This window comes from Pongo abelii, chromosome 23, assembly GCF_028885655.2.
Source record: "Pongo abelii isolate AG06213 chromosome 23, NHGRI_mPonAbe1-v2.0_pri, whole genome shotgun sequence".
NCBI lineage: Eukaryota > Metazoa > Chordata > Mammalia > Primates > Hominidae > Pongo > Pongo abelii.
This window is the reverse complement of record NC_085929.1, coordinates 44,571,355-44,584,663: the sequence shown is the minus strand read 5'-3', so window position 1 is coordinate 44,584,663 and position 13,309 is coordinate 44,571,355. Positions and strand designations below refer to the sequence as shown.

Here is a 13,309-nt window from a genome sequence, read left to right as displayed (position 1 = left end):
TCAGGAGTTCGAGACTAGCTTGATCAACGTGGTGAAACCCCGCCTCTACTAAAAATACAAAAATTAGCCAGGCGTGGTCGTGCATGCCTGTAATCCCAGCTACTCAGGAGGCTGAGGCAGAAGAATAGCTTGAACCCGGGAGGCGGAGGTTACAGTGAGCCAAGATCATGCCACTGCACTCCAGCCTGGTTGACAGAGCAAGACTTCGTCAAAAAAAAAAAAAAAAAAAAAAAAAAATCAGCTTAATTCCCTTGAGCTCCATCCTTCTGGAAGCCTGTTCTTAGCTTAGCCCATTCCTTTTCATTACTGAGTAGTATTCCATGGTATGGAGGCACTAGTTAGTTTAATCACTCACTGAAGAGCATTTAAGTTGTTTCCAATTTTTGCCCATTACAGATAAAGTTGCCCTGACAATTGTGTACTTGCTTTTGTGTGGATATGAGTGTTCATTTCTCTGATATAAATGCCCAGGCGTGCTATCATGGAGTCCTATGGTAAATGTGCGTTTAGTTTTTTAAGAAATTGCCAAATTGCCAGTTGTGAGCATGGTGGCTGACCCCTGTAATCCCAGCACTTTAGGAGGCCAAGGCAGGCAGATCGCTTGAGGCCAGGAGTTTGAGACCAGCCTGGCCAACATGGTGACACTCTGTCCCTACTTAAAATACAAAAATTAGCTGGGCGGGGTGCAGTGGCTCCTGCCTGTAATCCTAGCACTTTGGAAGGCTGAGGTGGGCGGACTGCCTGAGCTCAGGAGTTTGAGACCAGCCAGGACAACATGATGAAACCCTGTCTCTACTAAAATACAAAAAATTAGCTGGACATGGTGGCGCGTGCCTGTAATCCCAGCTACTTGGGAGACTGAGACAGGAAAATTGCTTGGACCTGGGAGGTGGAGGTTGCAGTGAGCCAAGATCGCACCATTGTACTCCAGCCTGGGCAACAGAGCGAGACCCTGTCTTAAAAAAAAAAATTAGTTGGGCATGGTGGCACGCACCTGCAATCCCAGCTACTCAGGAGGCTGAGGCACGAGGATCACTTGGACCTGGGATCATGCCACTGCACTCCAGCCTGGGCGAGAGAGTGAGACTACATCTCAAAAAGAAAAAAAAAAAGAAAGAAACTGCCAAGCCATTTTTCAGTGTGCCTGTACCTCAATAGCATTTTAGGTTTATCACCATAAATACTTTGTTAGATGTAATTTTTGTTATTATTGTAAATGGAAGATTTTTTAAAATTATATGTTGTCAGCTCTGATGTTTATAAATGCAATTACTTTTTTCTTGAGATACAATTTACATACCATAAAAATTCATCATTTTAAAGTGTACGATTCAGTGGTTTTTCGTATATTCTCAAGGTTATATACAACCATCACTGCTATCTAATTCCAGAACATTTTTCATCACACCAAAAGAAAACTTAACCCATTCATAGTCACTCCCTAAGCCCTCCTCTCCCTAGCTCCCCAAAGCCACTAATCTACTCTCTGTCACTATGGATTTGTCTATTCTGGGCATTTCATATAAATGGAATCACTTCATATCTGACCTTTTACCTCTGGCTTCTTTTGCTGAGGATCATGTTTTCAAGGGTTATCTGTGTTTTAGCTCTAATTAGTTTTTTTGTTTGTTTTGTTTTGTTTTTTGTTTTGTTTTGTTTTGTTTTGTTTGAGATGCAGTCTTGCTCTGTCACTCAGGCTGGAGTACAGTGGCGCGATCTCGGCTCACTACAACCTCCACCTCTTGGGTTCAAGCGATCTCCTGCCTCAGCCTTCTGAGTAGCTGGGATTACAGGCGCCCACCACCACGCCCGGCTAATTTTTGTATTTTTAGTAGAGACGGGGTTTCACCGTGTTGGCCAGGCTGGTCCCGAACTCCTGACCTCACGTGATCCACCTGCCTCAGTCTCCCAAAGTGCTAGGATTACAGGCGTGAGCCACCACACCCTATAATTAGTTTTTGATTTTGATTTGATGTAGGAATATCCTTTCTCTGCTAAATTTCATTCATAGTTCTAATACTTTGCCAGTTAGATGATTTGGGGTTTTCTATGAATAGACAGACAGTCATACCACTTATAAATAATCCCAGTTTTGCTTTTCTTTTCCAATCCTTATCCCTTTTCTTCATGCGTACTTTCCAGGCTAGGACCTCAGGTACAATGTTGAATCGACTCATGGATGAGGGGCAAACCCATCCCTGATTTTAAGAACTGTTTGTGCTGGGTTTTGTGGATAATCTTTCTCAGTTTAAGGAAGTTTCTTTCTTTTTTTTTTGAGACACAGTATCACTATGTTGCCCAGGCTGGTCTCAAACTCCTGGGCTCAATCAACCCTCCTACCTCAGCCTCCCAAGTAGCTGGGATTACAGGTGCACACCACCAGGCCCAGTTAAACTTGTATTTTTTGTAGAGACGGGGTTTCACCGTGTTGCCCAGGCTGGTCTCGAACCCCTGGGCTCAAGCGATTCGTCTGCCTTGGCCTCCCAAAGTGCTGGGAGCCACCATGCCCAGCCTAAGGAAATTCCTTTCTATCTCCAGTTTGCTAAAACATTTTTATCTTAAGTAGATGTTGACCTTGATTTCCAGTGTCAAGATGATCATACGACTTTTCTCCCTTAATTTATTAATGTGATAAATTCACTAATAGATTTTTCAAATGTTAAATCACCCTTACATTTCTAAGATAAACTCAGTTTGGGCATGATGTGTATATCTGTTTGGCTAATATTTTATAGGATTCTCGCATCTAATTTCACAAGCAGGGTTGGTCTATGATTTTCCTGTGAACGCACTTTGTAAAGGGAAAGGAGCCATCTCGGGTCTCAAGTGTCTGTCTCCGATGATCTGCCCACCTCGGCTTCCCTCTCTCCCAGTCTCTGTCTCTTTCTCAGGGTCTCTATCTGTCCCTCCCCATACACACTGCTTTGGCTTGAGGGTGGTTGGCCAAGGGGGTGCCCTCTCAGGGGACAGAGAGTGGGAGGCTCCCCTAGACCTCCAAGGGAGACTCAGGGGTTGGGAGCTAGAGAGCCTGGGACCAGCCAAGCAGCCATTGCTCCTCAGCCCCTGGCTGAAAAGCGAGGCTTGACAGAAATCCCCGCTCTGTTCTTCTCAGCCCCACACACTCGGCCCTCAGAGGAAGTGGCTAAAAAGGAGCTGGGGTCAGGGGTTAATGACCCCATTGTGCTCAGGGCTGACGGATGGCCCTGCTTGTCAGGGACACCCCCTCATCCTTGGAGGGAGGGGCTCCGCTGGCCTTTGATAACCACTGGGGGCCACCTTCCTGCTGGGGGGTGCCAGGCCAGCCTCTTTGGTGGGGTCTGGTCTGCTGAGGCCCTGGCATGTAGCCCTCTGCCCCCTCTCTACACCCACCCCATTCTCTACATGGGGCTACAGGGAGCCACGGAGGGGGGTGCTGACCGAGGGAACTGCCCATGGCCCTCAACCATCAATCTCGGGCGCCTGGCACAGGCCTGGGCCACGCCAGCCCTGTCCATTTTCTAGACAATTGTACCCTCAGAAGTGACCTGGCAAAGCCCAGCTCTCCCACATTTTGGATGGGGAAACCGAAGGGGTGGCTTGGGTAGGAACATGACCAGGAATAGAACCAGGTCGTGTGACTTCCTGCCCAGATGTGCCAGGATGGGGCCAGCACTGGGACATGGAGGCAGACCAGACACAGTCTCTCCCTCGAGGGACTCACAGGCTGGAAGTGGAGGATCAGCATGTCAACCAAAAATTATAACTGCATGTGGAATATTCAGTAAGCAAGAGGAATAGGGGGTACCAGAAAAGGGAACCCCAGCCCAGCCAGGAAGTCAGGGAGGCTTCCAGGAGGAGAAGATGCTGGGGCTGATTCTTTTTTCTTTTCTTTTTTCTTTTTTTTTTTTTTTTGAGACAGTCTCGTTCTGTCGCCCAGGCTGCAGTGCAGTGGCACAATCTCAGCTCACTGCAACCTCTGCCTCCTGGGTTCCAGCGATTCTCCTGCCTCAGCCTCCTACGTAGCTACCACCACGCCCGGCTAATTTTTTGTATTTTTAGTAGAGACGGGTTTCACCATGTTGGCCAGGCTGGTCTCAAACTCCTGACCTCAGATGATCTGCCCACCTCAGCCTCCCAAAGTGCTGGGATTACAGGCATGAGCCACCGTGTCTGGCCTTATTTTTTATTATTTATTTATTTTTGAGAAAAAGTCTTGCTCTGTCTCCCATACTGGAGTTCAGTGGCACAATATCGGCTCACTACAGGCTTGACCTCCCAGGCTCAAGCAATCTTCCCACTTCAACCCCCCAAGTAGCTGAGACCACAGGTGTGTGCCACCACACCCAGCTAATTTTTTAAATTTTTTGGAGAGATGAGGTCTCACTACATTGCCCAGGCTGGTCTCAAACTCTTAGGCTCAAGCAATCTTCCTGTGGGGCTGATTCTTAAAGGCGGAGTAGAAGTTAGACCAAAGTAGATGGGGACAGCAGGGAAAGGTATTCCAGGCAGAGGGAACAGCATATGCAAAGGCATAGACTAAAACCAGCTGTGAGAATCACAGCAGTTCAGCAGTGAGGGAGGAGGCTAAGGAGGCCAGCAGAGGCCAGGTTTTCCAGGGCCTCACATATCGTGTTAAGAAGTAAGATGTTGGCCAGGCCCGGTGGCTCACGCCTGTAATCCCAGCACTTCGGCAGACTGAGGCAGGCAGATCACCTGAGGTCAGGAGTTCGAGACCAGCCTGGCCAACATGGTGAAACCCCGTCTCTACTGAAAATACAAAAATTAGCTGGGCACGATGGCACGGGCCTGTAATCCCAGCTACTCAGGAGGCTGAGGCAAGAGAATCGCTTGAACCCGGGAAGCAGAGGTTGCAGGAAGCCGAGATCGTGCCACTGCACTCCAGCCTGGGCGTCACAGCGAAACTCTGTCTCAAAAAAAAAAAAAAAAAAAGGGCTGGGCACGGTGGCTCATGCCTATAATCTCAGCATTTTGGGAGGCTGAGGCAGGCGGATCACAAGGTCAAGAGATCGAGACAATCCTGGCCAACATGGTGAAACCCTGTCTCTACTAAAAATACAAAAGTTAGCTGGGCGTGGTGGCAGGCGCCTGTAATCCCAGCTACTTGGGAGGCTGAGGCAGGAGAATCGCTTGAACATGGGAAGCGGAGGTTGCAGTGAGCCAAGATCGTGCCACTGTACTCCAGCCTGGCAGCAGAGTGAGGCCCTGCCTCAAAAAAAAAAAAAAAAAGAAGTAAGATGTTAAGATGTTTAGACTCGGCAGTTAGTTTGTTACTTGTGTGGCACTGACCACTGACCCTTCAAACACACTTGTGGCCCCAAGTTCCTCCTGGTGCTACAAAAAAAAAAAAAAAAAAATCCTCATAGGCATCATTTTTAGTGGCCATGTCATATTCTGTCACAGGATTGTGCTATGATGCACTTTACCAATCCTCTACTGGTTTGTGTTTTTTTTTGGTTTTTGTTTTTGTTTTTTTGAGACAGAGTCCTGCTCTCTGACCCAGGCTGGAGTGCAGTGGTATGATCTTGGCTCACTGCAACCTCCGCCTCCCGGGTTCAAGCGAATTTTGTGCCTCAGCCTCCCTAGTAGCTGGGATTACAGGCGCCCGCCACCACGCCCGGCTAATTTTTGTATTTTTAGTAGAGACGGGGTTTCACCATGTTGGCCAGGCTGGTCTTGAACTCATGACCTCAGGTGATCCGGCTGCCTCGGCCTCCCAAAGTGCTGGGATTGCAGGCATGAGCCACTGTGCCCGGCCGTAATCCTCTACTGTTGATTAAGGTTGTGGCCAGTTATTCACAATTAGACACATCACAATACAGATCTTTGGGCATGAATCTTTATTTATACCTAGTTTGCTTTAACAAAGTGTCATACAAATGTAGCTGCCATTTGCATGAAGTCATCACAGCCACCAAACCAGCAGAGCATCCGTGTGTCCTTCAACAAGCGCCCCATAGGTGTCACGTCTGTGTTATACAGTGGCTCTAGGGCCTCCCTTGAAATTTGGCTGCAAATGTTATCGACAAAATCAACTTACCACCTGTCTTCTCTCTTCCTGGGCCCTCTCTCCTACCACGCACCTTTCTAATTCCCCTCCAGCCTAGGAAATGGAAGCACCCAAGGCATCAGCACTGTGTCAAAAGGAAGAATAAATGGACTTTGAGTGGGTCAATGAGGCAACAGGAGGGGCTCGCTCAGGACGAAGTGCCTGATTTGGGTCCAGGGTCGGGGAATTCTCCCCAGCCCCACTGGGAGTGTGTGTGCATCGGGGTAGTGGCGGAGAGATGGCACCCTGTGGGTAGTTAGGAGAAAGTGCTTTGAATCTGTCCAGAGCATACAGGTATAAGGGCAAACTGACTAAGGCCCTACTGTGTGCTGAGCCTGGTGGAATGGAGGGCAGTGACAGGTACAGCCTGGGTGGGAGAGGGAGGTGCAGTCCTCAGCTGAGGGATGGGGCTGGGGGCCTGGGGAAGCACCGGAAGCTACCCAGTCTCTCTCAGTTCTCCTCAGTATCCACACCAGGTACGCTGATGACAAGTTGCCCAGGACCAGGCAGGGGCACCTCTGAAAAACTGTAAATAAACCCACAGAGGACAGGCCCCTTGCTCCCCAGGCCAGGGGTACATGGCCGGCACTCGGAGCTCTCAGAAGAGAAAGAACAACCCTGTTTCAGACGGGGCCTTCCACACAGCCCAGCAGTGGCATGTGGGCCCTCACCCAGCACCACCCACCCTTTCTGGTCCCCAAGGCTTCCTCCTTCTGGGACCTTCAGTAGAGACAGTAAACCCCCTGAAGCCCTACACTCCTGACACGCCTCTATTGCAGAGAGGAGAGGCCATTGGACAGGGCCCCTTGGCCTCCCCTCCAGCCATCAGCTTTGCAGCTCTCAGCCCTCACCCCACCCGCTGCCCCACTGTGAGTGGGGGGCCCCCACCCAGCTCCAGAGCCCTCCATCTCTGCAGGAGCCCCTCTCCCCCGGCCCACCCCTCTTCTGTGTGGTCAGCAGCTCTTCTCCCCTCTACCCATTCCTTCCTCTCAGCCCAGAAAATAAGAACAGCTATTGCTCTACTCCCTCTCCCTTCCCAGCCCAGCTTCCCCAAAGAACTGTCTACTAGCTGTCTGCACGTCCTTCCCTCCTGAATGCTTGTGACCCTGCTCTGGAGAAGGTGCCATGGCATGAGAAGGCACTCTCCCAAACCCTCTCCTCCTTGTCTCTCCAGGCCACTTTGCTGGCCACCCCACCCTCCTGGACAGCGCAGCTCCTTCTCTGACCCCTACAGGTGGGTGGGGCAGGCCTGCAGACTTCTTCCTTCCTCTTTTCATTCTCCCACTGGCTCACACCCAGGGGGTCCCTGGAGCCTCTTCACAGTCACCATCCTGGCACAGGCCGTGGGTCAGTCACAGCCCCGGGCACCAGGGCACCCCGGGCCTCCCGGCCTCAGTTGGGTTGTGGAGGGAGGAGCCAAGTGTGACCATCACAGAGGTCATCCTGGGCCTCCAGCCCATGACCTGCAGGGACCAGGAGGACCAGGAGGAAGGCAGCCACTGTGTGCTCCTGGACCCAAGCAGACACGTTCCTCTAGGAGGGGCTGGGGCACCAAACTTCTGGGTGATGTGCTGGATGGGCCCTCGTTCCTTCAGGAAGAGCAGCTGAGACACTATCCTACACCACCCCTCCCCAACCCCTCCCCAAAGTCATATGCAGCAAGCGTCCAAAAATTGGTGGTTGGAGTTTACTGCTTCCTGAGGTGGAGTAATCTCCACCCAGGGGCAAAAATGTCCAAGTACAAATATTCTCTTTCTCTCTCTCTTGCTTTTTGATAACAGCTTTATTGAGGTGAAATTCAAATACCATACAATTCATACATTTAAAACATACAATTCAGTGGTTTTTCACATATTCACAGAGTTGTGCAATATTTTCACAGTCATTTTAGAATATTTTCATCACCCTAAAAAGAAAGCCTGTGCCTGTTAGCCATGATCCTTCCGAGCCCCCAGCCCCAGCCCACCACTCACCCACGTTCCTTTCTCTACAGATTTGCCTATTCCAATATTGCAGACTTGATGTCTCTTGCCTCAGTTTCCCCAACTATAAAATGGGGGTGATAATAGTGCCTCCAATTTGATAATGGTTGGGAGGGTTCAATGAGTTAACGTAAGGACGCAGGATGAGGTCTGCACAGAGTCAAGGCTATGTAACGTCTACTGTCGTTATTACTTGACCTTGGCTAGGTGTCCAGGGGCTGGAGCTCTTCCACCGCCCACAAGCCTTCCACTTGCCCCATGAGCTCATTCCGCCCTCCCCTCCATCCCCTGTCTGGATCCTCTCCTAGACTCCAGACATCCCAACAGTCCCTCCCCAAGCCTGTCTGTCCTGCTGTGTCCCTCACTCAGGAAATGGAATGATCTTCCACCTGGTCACCTGGGCCGGAAACTGAGGGGTGTCCTTGAAACCTCCCTCCCCCTGTGTCTGCCCCTGCCATCTGGTCCTTCAGTCTAGACCGTGTCCTCACATCCCTTCCCTGGCGGCTGCCTTGACCAGTCCCCACCACCAGCACTAGTCACCAGCCTGGCTCTGGCATCCCATGTACTTCCGTCCACCACGCATTGGCTACGGGGCCTCAGGCGCGTCACTCCTCTCTGAGCCGCCGCCTCCTGGAAAATAACACAGGGATAACTATGGTGCCGTCTTCCTTCACTGTGTTGAGGATGACATGAATGAAATACATGAAGAACTTCAGCCTTTGATCAACGTCACTGTTGTCATTATTATTCTCTCTCCTCTGGCTGACTTGACCACTCCTGACCAGGGTCCTTGCCCCCATGTCCCCCTTGGCACATCCTCCACACGTTTTATAAAAGCTGCCATTACGGAGCGCTGACCACGTGCAGGACAACAAGCCCAAACTGCCATGCTCCCTTCACCATCACAACATGCCCACCAGGCAGGTGCCAGTGCCCTCGCTCACAAAGGAGGAAACTGAAGCTGAAGGACCCCCGCAGGAGTTAAACATTGCCTCTGGATACACCGCTGGCATCTGTGTATTGATTCAAAGCATTTACTGAACATCTACTGTGTGCTGGCACTGAGCTAGGTGCTAGGAAAACAGTAATAAACCAGACTGGCATATGGCCAGCCCATATGGTGACAATCTTTCTAGAACACAAATCTGACGCCCTTGAAATCCTACAGTGACCACCCCACTGCCCTCAGGATCTAGTCCACAGACCTTCCCAGGCCACCCTTGGTCCTCAGGAGCTCCCTGCTGACCTCTGTGGCCCCTTTGCTGACCGCTCCTCCCCCTGCTGCCTCTCCCACCACCCCTGCCAGGCCCTCTGCTCCAGCCCATGGCCTGGGGTGCCTCTCCCCACCAGCTTTGCCATTCACATCTACTTTCCTACCCTTTTCTCAATTTCCTTTTTTTTTTTTTTTTTTTTTTGAGACAGGGTCTCACTGGCTCCCAGGCTGGGGTGCCATGGTGTGATCTCAGCTCACTGCAGCTTTGACCTCACAGGTTCAAGTGATCCTCTGGCCTCAGCCTTCCAAGTAGCTGGGACCACTGGGACCACAGGCATACACCACCATGATTAGCTAATTTTTTAATTTTTTTGTAGAGACAGAGTCTCCCTATGTTGCCCACGCTGGTCTCCAACTCCTTGGCCTCAAGTGATCCTCCCACCTCACCCTACTAAAATGCTGGGACTACAGGTGTGAGCCACCACGCCTGACTCCATTTCTCATTTTCATTGCCTGCAGAACTTTTACTGTCTCTTGAGACTTTATTCACAGTCACCTCCTCCAGGAAGCCTTCCTTTCCCAACTTCAGGTTAGGAGCTCCTGGGTAGCCCAGGCCCCCTCTTGCAGCACAGGGGCTCTTCACTGATTTGCCTGTCTTCCTTGAGGGCCGCCAGGGTCTCGCTGAACTCAATGGCCCTCGCCCTGCCCCTGCCCGCCACCCTGTCCAGTTCCAGGTGCTCGGGTTTCCTCTCTGGGTGTCTGCGCATGGCTGGAACGCCAAGGTTCTTCGCCAGCAGTGGCTTTGCTTCCTTTGCGCGTCTGTGGAGGCAGGGCTGGTGCAGGGGTGGAAGCGGTGCCTCTTGGGAGCAGCTGTGTACAACCTGCCAAGGCTCTGGCTCCTGGGCCTGGGGGAACTGCCCAGGTCTCCATCCCTCCCCTCCCCCGGGCACCGGCTCTCACAAGGCAGGGGTGGCTGCCCTGGGAAGACAGGATCTGCGCTGGAGTCAACTGGATGAGCGCCCAGTCCTGGCTGTGGAGCCTCTCTGTGCCTCAGTTTCCTCATCTGAAAAATGGCATCATCAGCCGTCCCCACCCACCTTGCAGGGCTGTGAGGGGACGTGGGCAGGGACAGTGGACAGAAATTGTGTCCCCGGAGGGCAGATTCTTCGTTGTCTGGCTGGCTTCCTGACATTCCCATCTAGGACACGTTGTGTTTCAGTTTCCAAAAATTCCGGTACATTTGGTTTTAGGCTTTGTCTCGGGAGACAGCCCCATCTGGTGCTTCCCACGTGTGGGAGCGGGTGCAGAGAAGGCTCTTTCCGGAGGGGCTGGGTCCCAGCGGCAGCCCCCTCAAGCGCAGTCCACTCAATCGTCAGGTGGGAGCCGCTCCCGGGAGGCAAGGGCCGCGGGAAATGGCGGAGGGCCGCCTCTTGTCCCATGCAGGGACGAGGCCTGGCGCGGAAGCTGCGGACGTGAGGGTCCTGCCACTCCCTGGGGGGCGCAAGGTGGGTCAGGGACGTCCTGTGGAGCCCCAGCCGCCCCCTACAACTGCCCCGGCCCCAAGAACCCTGGGAAAGCCCAGGCCGCCCTGAGGGCCGCTCGCAAGATGGCGGCCGCCAGTGCAGGCGCTGGGAGAGGGAGGGCGCCGCGGCCGCCACGGTCAGCGCGCAGCCCCGGGGTGCGGGCGCCGGCGGCGTGGGGAGGAGGGAGTTGGGGTGGGTGGGGGGCCGGGAAGAGCCAGCGAGAGGGGCAGGGAGGGGAACAAAAGGTCCCTTTGTGGCGCTGCGGGAGAAGAGGGAGCGCATTACCCAATGCCCAGAAGCCATGTTGGAAACAAGAGAACCATTCTCTGCCTCACTTGGAAAACAACTTGGAGCAGAGAGAGACAGGGAGAGATTTAACCCCATGGGCGCGGGCGCAAGGGGCTCGAGGCCACAGCGGAAGGTGGGGAGGAGCGAGGGCACACTCAAGACCTGGACGGCCAGATCTCTCAACCCGTCCCGTCCTGTGCCCGGGTGGCTCCTGGGTCCAGAGCCCATCATGGCCGCCAGGTCAAACCCCAGCCGCCCTGTGACCCAGCCAGAGCCATGCTTTCCACCTGCCTGGGCCCGGCCTGGTCCTTTCCCCCAAGCCACTTGCTCCAAGCTCCGGGGCCTGGCCCACCCTAACCTCAAGAGGACGCCCTCTGAATCCTCACATCCTCTGGCTTCAGGTCCCAAAGCTGGTCCTGGTTCCAGGGCCACCAGGGCTCCATTGGCCTCCTGATACTGACAGGGAGCTTGTCCCTTCCATCTTTGCACAGTTTGCCTTTCAGAACGTTTTTCCTAAAATTTAATCACATTTTTTCTTTCCCCACCCCAGCTTTCTCCCCTTCCCCCACCTTCTACCCTCCAACACTGGCTTTCAGGCTCCCAGAGAGGCCATCTGATCATAGGCAAGCTGTTCTAAAAGAAGCTACTGTTCATGAGCACCTACTGTGCTTAGGGCACTTCCCACACGCTGACTTGATGACCCTTGCTACCTCCGGCCAACCTGCATGAAGTGAGCTGCTGTCTCTCTGCTGAGGCTACTTATTCAAAAAGCACCTCACACAGGGCCACACATAGGAGGCACTCGATGAACAAAGGATAGGAAGAGTTGGGAGGCCGAGGTGGGTGGATCACAAGGTCAGGAGATCAAGACCATCCTGGCCAATATGGTGAAACCTCATCTCTACTAAAAATACAAAAATTAGCCAGGCATGGTGGCATGTGCCTGTAGTCCCAGCTACTCAGGAGGCTGAGGCAGGAGAATCGCGTGAACCCGGGAGGTGGAGGTTGCAGTGAGCTGAGATGGTGCCACTGCACTCCAGCCTGGGCAACAGAGTGAGACTCCGTCTCAAAAAAAAAAAAAAAAAAAAAAAGATAGGAGATAGGAAGAGGCCAGGCACAGTGGCTCACAGCTGTAATCCCAGCACTTTGGGAGACCAAAGCACTTGAGGCCAAGAGTTCAAGACCAGCCTGGGCAACATAGCAAGATCCCCATCTCTACAAAAAAAAAAAAAAAAAAAATACTTAGCCCAGCGTGGTGGTGTACACCTGTAGTCCCAGCTACTCCAGAGGCTGAGGCGGGAGGATCACTTGAGCTCAGGAGTTCGAGGCTGCAGTGAGCCAAGATTGTGCCACTGCACTCTGGCCTGGAAGACAGAGTGACACCTTGTCTCAAATATAACATGACATAACATAACATAAAAAAGATAGTATGGTTGCTCATTAGCAGAATAAAAACTTCCTTCCTTCCTTCCTTCCTTCCTTCCTTCCTTCCTTCCTTCCTTCCTTCCTTCCCTCCCTCCCTCCCTCCTTCCTTCCTTCTTTCCTTCCTTCCCTGATTGAGCAGTGGCCATGTGCCCAGCACCGTTCCAGCTCTGGGGCTACAGCAGTGGACATAACAGACCAGCTTGCCCTCACGGAGCAGATATTCTCCTCTCTTCTCAGGAAGATGAACAGTATACAAGTAAACCTACAAGCTAACATCAGGCAGCCATGAGTTCCAGAATAAAAAACAAAGCAGGGTAAAGGTGGAGAGAGATGGGAGGGGTGTTATGTTAGACATGGTGGTCAGAGAAGACCCCTGCGAGAGTATGACCTTTGACAAAGATCTGAAAGAAGAGAGGAAGGATGTCTGGGGAAAGAATGTTCCAGCCGGTGGCAACAGCACAAAAGGCCTGAGAGGGAATGTGCTGTTGAGTTTAGGAACAGCCAAGAGGCCAGTGTGTGGGAAAAGGAGTCAGACACGTGGGGTTGGAGGGCCCAGCTCTGAACGCTGGGGGAAGGCTAGGCATGAGGGGCCTGTTGGGGCTTTGAGCGGGGGATGGTGTGGTCTGAGCTCCATCACAACAGGACTCTCTGGAGGTCAAGGTCAGAAACTGAGAGACCCACAGGCCTTGGCCGCAGCCCTCCTTACCCCCTCTTTCCCATCCCTTGCAGCCACTCCTCCCCTGTTGCCCACCCCTCCTAAATGAGATCCAAATCATTCTTTCAGTAAGTGTTTACTGAGCATCTAGTATGTGCTAAGAATGGGCCTGTTCCT

At 52.4% G+C, this 13,309-nt stretch overlaps 1 long non-coding RNA gene across 1 annotated transcript in view; it reads right to left on the bottom strand.

Moving 5' to 3' along the window:
• Positions 1-7,740: 7,740 nt before the first annotated feature.
• LOC129047214 (uncharacterized) overlaps positions 7,741-13,309 on the bottom strand; it is a 57,187-nt gene continuing 51,618 nt past the window's right edge. The window contains exon 3 of the long non-coding RNA XR_008517754.2: positions 7,741-8,658. This is a non-coding gene — a long non-coding RNA (uncharacterized LOC129047214). The remainder of the gene's footprint in view (positions 8,659-13,309) is intronic.